We start from the raw sequence: 6,617 nt of genomic DNA, 5'->3' as shown, positions 1-6,617 counted from the left end.
AATGCTTCAAAGTAAAGGAGAATGGTAGAATCTCTTCTTGTGAAGTGATGAACATTACGCCATCGCCAACTCCACCACGATGTGCAGCCCTATCAAAGTACATTTTCCAAGGAGGTTGAATTTAAATTAACACCGCATCTTTATCAAGAAGCTCATCAGTTAACTCCCAATCATCCGGTATCAGATGATTTGCCAAGAAATTCGCTAATGCTTATCCTTTCACAGCTTTTTGAGGGATGTACACGATGTCAAACTGTTGGAATTGGAGGTACCATCTTGCTAGTCGGTCACTAAGGACAGGTTTTAACATAACAAACTAGATGGGATTTGCTCTAGAAATAAGACGAACAACATGGGCTTGAAAATAATGCTTCATCTTTTGAATTGAGAAGACTAGCGCCAAGCACAATTTTTCAATTGGCGAATAGTTCAGCTCATTCGGTGTCATTGTTCTACTCAAATAGTAAACAGAGTTTTCTTTGCCTTCACTATTCTCTTGAGCTAACATGGCTCCTACAGACATTTCTTGTGCCGCAATGTAGAGTATCAATGGCTTTCCAGGTATAGGGGCTGCCAAAACTAGAGGTTTTGCTAGATACCATTTGATACTTTTAAAGGCATCGCTACATGTTTCATCCCAATTAAAAGGAGCGCCTTTCTTCATGAGATGACCGAATGGTTGACTTCTTCCTGCTAGATTTGAGATGAACCTCCTCAAGTAGGCTAGCTTTCCTTGGAGACTTTTTAACTCATGAATATTTCGAGGCTCGGAGATCTTTGATACTGTATTAATTTTGGCTTGATCAATTTCAATTCCTCGACGATGAAGCCAAGGAAATTTCTAGAAGTAATTCCGAAGGCACACTTCAATGGATTCATCCTTAGTTGATATCTTCGGAGTAGCTCAAACACCATTCTTAAGTCTTTCAGATGATCACTCATCTTTCTCGACTTTACCGCCAAGTCATCAACATAACATTCAACATTTTTATGGAGCAAGTCATCAAATATATTTTGCATAGCCATTTGATATGTAGCACCAACATTCTTCAAACTGAAAGGCATCTGTAGCAATAAATACTTTAGGCATGCGAAATACGGTGAGTTCTTCATCCTTTGGTGCCATGCAGATTTAATTGTAGCCAGAAGAACCGTCCATGTATGACATCGCCTCATAACTAGTGGTGGCATCAATCATCAGTTCAGGAATGGGAAGAGGAAACTCATCTTTAGGACATGCATTATTGAGATCCCTGAAGTCAATACAAACTTGAATTTTGCCATTCTTATTCCTTACAGGAACAATACTTGAAATCCATGTAGGATATTTAACTTCGCAAATGAATCCTGCCTCGATGAGTTTGTTGACTTCAGTCTCTATCAATGGAACCAAGTCTGATCTAAAACGTCTTCGGGCTTGCTTAACAAGACGTGCACCATTTTTGATTGCCAACTGATGGACTACTACTTTAGGATTCAAGCCAGGCATTTCTTTATAACTCCAAGCGAAGACACCCTTATATTCTTTGAGTATATTCACATAAGCAATTTCTTCAGCAACTTCTAGAAAGACACTCAAGTAAGTTGGCCTTGGGTCTTCATCAGTGTCAACGTTAACTTCCTTTAAGGGATCTATTATGGTCTTCACTCCTTCTTCAAGTTTTGGTAGAGCATCTCCAGCATCTTCCTCTTCTAGAGGGTCAGTGTCATTGGCAGATATATGACAACACCATGCAATATCTTCCAACTCTTTAGCAATCTTTGTTTGAGGCAAGGCATCATGCTCATTCTGGATTGTAACATGATATGAGGAACCTACACTTTCTTCATCTTCCTCTCGCTCCTAGGTGTAAACCATATTGTGAGTCTTTGCCTTTAGTTTCTCTTTACAAGAAACCAGAAGTTCCACTCGTCGCCTCATTATAGAAGGAATCAAACTTTTGAAATCCTTTTGGATCATAATGAAGCCAGCATTGTCACATTTAGATAACTTCTTTGATGCTTGTTATTCTTAATCTTCAATGGACCTAATCTCTCGAACACAGAAGTTCCTGCAGTCGATTCTCCGAGTTGATCAAAGAAGGAAGGCTTTTTATTGGGAGCAATGACATCATCTTCAAAAGTTATATGATTATTGCTTGCCCTTCTTATGAAGATGCGAACTGGCGGTGGTTGGTTATAGCCTAGGCCTTCACGTGCCTGCCTGGTTTTATCTTCTGATGGGAGTTTCCCTAACATTGATGGTTCATTAGGGTTATATCCAGCCTTCACAAATAACTTGTAAGCATTATGATCAAAACCTTCTCTTTTTTGAGTGATTGTCTTTCCTGGCAGCTTTGAAGACACGTTTATTGCATCAATCCATCTGATATGAAGAGTTAGTCCTATTAATGCATCTTCTTGAAGGTTAGATAATTTGTCTTCTTCTTTCTTTACTTTTGGAACATAGCAAAGCCCATAAGTCAGTTTCTTCTTTGAAGACATTACCTTCCCTTCATTAAGGTTGGGACAAAGTTCTTTAGTGTCAACTTTTGCCTTTCCAATAGCCGCATAGATTTTTTTGCTTGTGATCCTATCAGACTTGGTTGATTTGACATCATTAGGTTTTGCCTCTTTAACAACATATATAACCCTTCAAATAGAATTTTGCATGGGCAAAATATGTCTCAACTTCGGTGAAAGGATTATCATCGCAAATATCTTCCTTTCAATCCCGCCTTCAAGATACTTCAAATATTGGTAGTAAGAAGATGAGACAATTCTATTCTCATGTACCCAAGGTCTGCTAAGTAATATATTGTATGAAGTCGTTGCATTGATCACGTGCATCCATGCGCTTGATCATAAATCTTCCATGTGGATTTCTAATTTAATGGAGCCTATGGACCTCTGTCCCTCTCGATTGAATCCTTGTATCAACAAATGACTTTCACTAAGTTCTTCAGTCACGATGTCGAGTTCCTTCAATCTGTGGATAGGCAGAATGTTGACTCCAGATCCTTCATCTATTAAGATTCTATTTATCTTCTTCTCTACCACGTGACCCACCATATACAAAGGACGATTGTGTAGTGTTTCACCAAATAGAAGATCATTATCCGTGAATGTGATTTTTGTATCACATGCATGTGCTTCTTGGGAAGAAGGTTCAATAGGCTTTTCAGAAGATGAAGGATACATCATTGGCGAGATTTCCCTTGTTGCTTTCTTCACCACTAGGAGACACTTTTGGTGAGGATTCACTTGCATCATTGTCAGTATGAGACACCTTCATTTTTTCTTCTTTATCAACATTGAAACATGATGCCTCGCCATTGTCTTGAGTAGAATTTTTGCAGAACGGACTTGGTAAGAATTCCTCTAGGGTCACAGGACGTCGGAGTTTCTGCTAGTGATGTACTTCTATCTTTTCCCTCTTTGGGCGCTTGATTGATTTCTGCTTCACCGATTTCTTCACCATCTTCCTTATAATAATTGGTTGCTCAAATGATTCTTTTCGTAAGCTTGACTTGTTGCGTCTTCGCTTAGTCATAAGAATCCAACTTTCATCACCATCTATATCGACTTGAGATTTTTCTTGCTCTAATGAATCTTCTTCATGCTTTTCAGAGATACATATATGAACCAAATCGAGTGAGACAAATGTGATGGAGAATTGGTTAGAACTAGCTTTCTCATCATCAAGGACAATCTTCTTTTCTCTAACCAATCGCATCACTCTATCCTTGAAGACAAAATATTTTTCAAGAGGGTGACTCACAAGTCTATGATATTTGCAATAATTTGGGTCATCGGCTTTTCCAGCTTCATCATGCCGCTTCATCTCTGGCAACTCAATGAGCTTTAACTCAAGCAACTCATCAAAAATATCAGAAATGTCATAATCCAAGAAGGGGTATTCCTTGTTTTGCATTTCCTCTTCCTTTGTGAGGGTCATGGACAAACGCCATATCTTTTCCAGTAGAGGACATGCTCAACTCCATATCATGAGCGCGAGTAGCTAGATCTTCGAAGTATTTTGGTTTTATTCTCAGTAAGATGTAAAGAAGCTCCTAGTGCATCTCTTGGATACACATTTCTATTACAGAGGCTTCACTAAGTCTATCCTTACAATTCAGGCTCGCGTTCCTCCATTGATTTATGAAATCCATGGCTGGTTCATCATTCCTTTGGCGAGTATTTGTGAGTTCTACCATGCTCACCGTACGCCTCGTGCTATAGAAGCGATTGAGAAACTCATGCTCTAGTTGCTCCCAACTATCAATAGAATAAGGCTCAAAATCCATGTACTAAGCAAAGGCATTTCCTTTTAGAGAGCGAACAAACTTCTTGACAAGATGGTCTCCATATGGTCCAGCATTATTACATGTATCCACAAAGTGTGCAACATATTTCTTTAGATTTCCTCTACCCTCAAATTGTTGAAATTTGGGAGGTTGATAACCAGCAGACATTTTAAAGTTATCAATTTTGCAGTGTATGGCTTAGCGTACATATGAGAAGGCTTGGTAGAAACTTCATACTTATTTTTAATAGTGCCTTCAATGAACTCCTTCAAGCGATCGAGTGGGATCATTCCTTCCGAAGAAACTGACATATCATAACAAGCGGTGCTTTCTTCGCAGGATCTCCGATCTCTTGAACTTCAACACCTTTTCCAGGCACATGACTCACTTATCCATCTAAAAGTCCTTCCATTCGATCCATCAACTTATTGATTCTAGACTCTTGGTGTTGTACATGCTTTGTCAATCCTTCAACTAGCTTCGTCAGATTTAGGAGTTGTTCCTCAAGGGAAGAAGCAACATTCACCATTGTTTGCATGATCATTGGAGATGTAAGAGAGTAGCATGGATTGTCGCGTAAGTTGATCTTCACCAGGCTCACGTTACGCGATGCATATGGAGATGATTCATTCGTTGAATCATAGTTCTCCCTTATGGTAGAGTTCTTGGAACCGGATTTCTCAAGTAGAGCTAAGGTCTTCTTGATTTTTTCAGCAACACTGCTTCCTCCTTCTAAAGCATTTGTGAAGGAACTTGATCTTTTTGGACTCGCAGATCCAAAAACTGGAGTTGACGCGGACGACACTTGAAGTGTTTGTCGTCCTAGAGTAGCAACCTTGCTCCTCGTGACAGCTTTGAAACTTCCAAAGGTAACACAAAGAATTACTTCAACTTCAGTAGAGAATTTGGAGCTAGTGGCCTTAGAGGCAGAGTTGTTCTTCATGGAAGTCATCTCGATATTCTTTGATGCTTGAAAAGTTGAGATGAGAGGTAGAGATTTTCTCACTGGGCGTGTTAGAATTTGTAGACAACAAAATTTGCGTCGAGAAAATAATAATCAAGAACGGAAAATTATGCAACAATCGTTTTATTATTTCAAAGTGCGAGTGTTATAATCTCTATGATTCCTCTGAATTCGCCTTTTCAAATATATTTCAAGGGCTCTTGAGTTTGATCTTGAACTTGGAATTTATCTTGATCTTGATCTTTATCTTGATCTTGAACTTGGACTTGATCTTGGACTTTATCTTGATCTTGAACTTGAACTTTATCTTGATCTTGACTTCTAGTTGAATTCAAGGGCTTCGAGCTTGATCTTGAATCTGGTGGTCTTGATCTAGATCGTTCTTGATCTTTATTATTCTTGATCTTGATCGTTCTTGAAACTTGAACATTCTTGAAATTTGAACGCTTGAATTCTTGAACTCTTAAACTTGTAGAGAAATCTGCGGCTTTTGATCCACGAGCTTTCTCTAGCTTCTTGTTAAATTTCTTCGTTCTCCTTTCTGATTTATGAGGACCCCTACTTATAGTTTTAAAATATGGGAGTTGTGATTGAAATAGGATTCCCTTTGGCCAATAAGATTTAGCTGACAAGGCATATGGGCTTTATGGAGAGGGCTTTAATTAAATTCATATTTAATGAATTTAAATAATTAATTCAATTATATTAATTCATAATATTTATTTGGACTAATATATTAATATAATCTGAATCATTTTATAAATTTATATTTAAATTTTTTTAAATGATTATGGTAATAATTTTATAATTAAAAATAACTAATGAAATCTATTATGCACTTAATAATATATTTAATTTGTTATAATAATAATATAATAATACAAATCATTAACTTATTTATTTGAGCACATTAAATTAATATTATTAGTACACAATTTATTTTATGGTATTAAAATATTATATCTATAACTATATCAGGTACGCTTTAGGTCTTATAATATATTAGGTTGAATGTTTTCTAAGGATACTATTAATTTTATGATTATCTTATCTTGATCAAATATCAAATACTTCAAATATTTTTACGTGTTTGTACTTTATTCTTTTCATATCATTTGAATAAAAAGTTATGTTAGTAATTTATTAATTCTAACGTTCCATAAAAAATATTTAATATCATAAGATTAAACGGTATGTTGATACATTTTCTATATATATTTTATTAAAAATCAAAAGACTTTACAAAATATTTTTTTCCATATTAAATTTGTACAGCAATATGATAGAAAATTGATTTAAGATAAAAATAATCTTAATAAATACAACTATATATATACATATACATATATATATATATATATATATAT

The sequence above is a fragment of the Solanum stenotomum genome, chromosome 9 (assembly GCF_019186545.1).
Source record: "Solanum stenotomum isolate F172 chromosome 9, ASM1918654v1, whole genome shotgun sequence".
NCBI classification, from domain to species: domain Eukaryota; kingdom Viridiplantae; phylum Streptophyta; class Magnoliopsida; order Solanales; family Solanaceae; genus Solanum; species Solanum stenotomum.
Note: the sequence above shows the minus strand (reverse complement) of the source record.